The 4,282-nt window shown below is 47.5% G+C and overlaps 1 pseudogene; it reads right to left on the bottom strand.

Moving 5' to 3' along the window:
* Positions 1-579: 579 nt before the first annotated feature.
* LOC104675383 lies at positions 580-4,072 on the bottom strand (annotated as a pseudogene).
* Positions 4,073-4,282: the final 210 nt, after the last annotated feature.

Genomic DNA, 4,282 nt, shown 5'->3' with positions numbered 1-4,282 from the left:
GAATCTGGGAGGCAGAGGTTGCAGTGAGCCAAGTTCTTATGTGGACATAAGTTTTCAGTTCATTTCACTACCAAAGTGTATGGTAAGAATATGTCTAGTTTTGTTGGAAACTGCAAACTGCCTTCTGAAGTGGCTGTACCGATTTGCATTTCCACCAGCAGTGAATGAGAGTCCTCTTGCTCCACATTCTTGCCAGTTATTTGGTGTTTTCAGCCTTCCAGGCTTTGGTCATTGTAATAGGTGCGTATCTCATTGTTGTTTTAATTTGTATTTCCCTGATGACATATGATGTGGAGCATCTTTCATAGGCTTATCTTCTTGTAGATCTTCTTCTTTTATAAATGTATACTTTAAAAATTGTCATTTATGGCTCCCCACTGCAGCCGCGTCTCCTCCTTCCCTTCGCTGACCACTTTTGCAGGCTTCAGGGGGACCAGGGAACAAAACTGGAGGCTGGCAGCCCCAGTCTGCTACCAGCCAGGGAGAACAAGCCACAATTACAAATTATCACAACAATTGGTGCTGGTACTTGGGGGATCTGCAAAGTGAGGAGGCCCCAGCTTCTCATTGTACAGGGGTCTATTTGGCAGTGACCTTGTTCTGGACATGGTGATATTCCTTTAGCCTGAAGGAATTGATGTTGATGAACCTGGTGGCATCGATTGGCTCCTAATCGCCCTGCACATTCATGCTCAACAGCTCCTCATTGTAGAAAGACAGTGGGGACTCCCGCAGAGGATATACACCTGGCCCTTGAGGACAAACACCTGCGCTTTCCCTTCTACTCACTCCTGGGACTTGGTGATGCAGTGGTGGACACATTCACACTCAGGGCTGTGCCAGAAACCGGTGTACAACAGCTCAGCCAATTTCAAGTCCAGGCCTTGTTTGATTTTGCACACTTCCTGGTCTATGGTGACGGCCTCAATGTCTAAATGAGCATGGTAAAGGTAAAGGATGGTGCCTGCTGGGGTCTTGTAGATACCTCGGGACCTCATTCCAATGAAGCGGTTCTCCATGATGTCAATACGGCCAACATGGTGCTTGCCCACGACTTCGTTCAGGTACACAAAGAGCTCCAAGGAGGTCTGGTGGATGGTGCCATCTTTGATATTGGTCACCTTCACCAGGACCCCTTTTGTGAACTCAATCTCAAGAATGTCAGGGTTTTTGGGAGCGCTTTAGATGGGTCCTGGGTCTTCATGCAGCGACCTGGAGGTGCTTGGTTCTTGGGGCTCTCCAGGATTCCAGCCTCATAGCTGATGTGCACGAGGTTCTCATCCATGCTCCACGGGTTCCTGGGAGTGACTGGGATGGGAATCCCATGTGGCTTTGCATATTCCATCAGATTGTTGCAGCCCTTGAATTGATTGTAGAACTCGGACATCCTCCAGGGAGCAATGACCTTCATCTGGGGGGCCAGCGAGTAGCAGGTGAGCTGAATCGGACTTGATCATTGCCCTTACCTGTGGTGCCATGGGACACACACTTGGCCCCCTCCTGCTGGGTGATTTCTACTTGTTTGCAGGTGATGCAGGGCCTGGGGAGAGAGCTGCCTAGGAGGTAGTGGTCCTCATACAGCATACTGGACTGGATGGCCAGCCAGATGAACTCCTCCACAAACTCTCTGCTGACATCCTCAATGAACACCTTTTTGGCCCGAAGCTTCAGTGCCTGGCTTCCTCGAAGTCTTCCTTCTGGCTGGTGTTGCCCAGGTAGGTACTGATGTCATTGCCTTCTTCCTTCAGCCACAACAAGCTGCAGGAGGTGTTAGCCTGCCACTGTAGGCCAGAACCATGAAGCCTTTGCTGGACACAGCATCTGAGATTGGAGGCGTGAGTTCCCAGCATCTGGAATCTGTCTTCACAGCTCAGTGAACCACTTTGGCCCTGGCAGTGGTGGCAGATGATAGAGCCTAGATCTTCTTTAGTGATGCATCTGCTAAAGTCCTTGGTTCATTTTATTTTGTGTTTTGAAATTTTTGTGGGTACATAGTAGGTGTATATATTTACGAGGTACATGAGATATTTTGATACAGGTATACAATTCATAATAATCATATCAGTTAAATGGGGTATCATCACATCAAGCATTTATCCTTTCTTTGTTTTACAAACAATCCAATTATTATTTTTTATTTTTAAATTTTTATTTATTTATTTATTATTTATTTATTTTTTGAGATGGAGTTTCGCTCTTGTTGCCCAGGCTGGAGTGCAATGGCATGATCTCAGCTCACTGCAACCTCCACCTCCTGGGTTCAAGCAATTCTCCCGCCTCAGCCTCCTGAGTAGCTGGGATTACTACCCAACTACCACGCCTGGCTAATTTTGTGTTTTTAGTAGAGATGGGGTTTCTCCATGTTGGTCAGGCTGGTCTCAAACTCCTGACCTCAGGTAATCTGCCTCCCTCGGCCTCCCAAAGTGCTGGGATTACAGGCGTGTGCCACTGCGCCCGGCCTATTTATTTATTTTTTGAGACCAAGTCTCACTTTGTCGCCCAGGCTGGAGTGCAGTGGTGAGATCTTGGCTCACTGTAACCTCTGCCTCCTAGGTTCAATTTATTTTCCTGCCTCAGCCTCCCAAATAGCTGGAATTACAGGTGTGTGCCACCACACTCAGCTGATTTTTGTATTTTTAGTTGAGATGGGGTTTCACCACATTGGCCTGGCTGGTCTTGAAATCCTGACTTCAGGTGATCCACCTGCCTCGGACTCCCAAAGTGCTGGGATTACAAGCGTGAACCATCACACCTGGCCTACAAACAATCAAATTATACTCTTTTTTTTTTTTTTTTTTTTTTTTTTTGAGACGGGGCTGGAGTGCAGTGGCCAGATCTCAGCTCACTGCAAGCTCCGCCTCAGCCTCTGGAGCAGCTGGGACTACAGGCGCCTGCCATCTCCCCCGGCTAGTTTTTTGTATTTTTAGTAGAGACGGGGTTTCACCATGTTAGCCAGGATGGTCTCGATCTCCTGACCTCGTGATCTGCCCATCTCGGCCTCCCAAAGTGCTGGGATTACAGGCTTGAGCCACCGCGCCCGGCCCAAATTATACTCTTAAGTTACTTTATAATTTCTATTTAGAAAACTTTTTTCTTTTTTATAGTGATGGGGTCTTGCTATGCTGCCCAGGCTGGTCTTGAACTCCTGGGCTCAAGTGAACTGCCCCTCTAGGCCTCCCAAAGTGCTGGGATTACAGACATGAGCCATTGTGCCTGGCCTGACAGTTCACACTTTTTTTCAGAGTGCCTGATAGAGTGCTATAAAGTGCATTTGTACCTTGCTTTTCTATTCTCTCAAAATTATAGAAGATAAAGATCCAGGCTGGGCACAGTGACTCATGCCTGTAATCCCATCACTTTGGGAGGCTAAGGAGGGTGGATAACTTGAGGTCAGGAGTTCAAGACCAGCCTGGCCAAGATGGCGAAACCCCATGTCTACTAAAAACACAAAAAATTAGCCGGGTGTGGTGGTGTGTGCCTGTAATCCCAGCTTCTCAGGAGCCTGAGGCAGATAACTGCTTGAACCCAGGAGGCAGAGGTTGCAGTGAGCCAAGATTGAGCCACTGCACTCCAGCCTGGGGGACAGAGCGACACTCCGTCTCAAAAAAAAAAAAAAAAAAAGAAAAAAAGAAAAAAAGATGCAAAATCGAATGTGAAAAAATCATCCCAGCAATTATGGACCCGATATACATTTGGCCCATCAGCTCCTGACGCCGAAGGTGGGGTGGTGGCAAGTGTGCTGTCTAGCCTAACTCAGGATTAGAATCAGAGCCTGAGATTCTGAGAGAATGCTCTTACTTGCAAGGACTGGTAAGCTCTGTGCTGATGACTCAAAGGATGGGCTCTGTGAGTGTAAGAGATTGGACTTGGACCTGCAGCCAGGACGCAGTATTTTCTTATCTTTAACTTCCACAAAGCTCGTGTTTATTCTTCTCTCACAAAAGCCAAGCCTAAAGTGCGCTGCTGAAGGAGTTGTTCCTCTTTGGACAGCCATGTGTGCCCTATAAATGTCCTCTTCAGATGGAGAAGGAGTTGCTGTGTGCGTAGCGCTGTGAGCTGGACTGGAAAGCATTTCTGCGGCCCAGTGATACATGCAGAACTACACCCTCGAGAGCCACGGTTCAGTGAAGGGCTAGGAAGGGTTTTCATTCTGGTCATTCATTCACCTGGAAAGGCTCAGCACTATCTCATGAACCTAGTTTCTGGGAAGTCAGGCAACCTGATTGCACTTACAACTTGGTAAATGATATACTCTAAGGGCTCATAAAAATTAATCCAGATG

This window comes from Rhinopithecus roxellana, chromosome 1 (genome assembly GCF_007565055.1).
Source record: "Rhinopithecus roxellana isolate Shanxi Qingling chromosome 1, ASM756505v1, whole genome shotgun sequence".
In the NCBI taxonomy this organism is placed as follows: domain Eukaryota; kingdom Metazoa; phylum Chordata; class Mammalia; order Primates; family Cercopithecidae; genus Rhinopithecus; species Rhinopithecus roxellana.
This window is presented reverse-complemented; position numbering and strand designations above follow the sequence as displayed.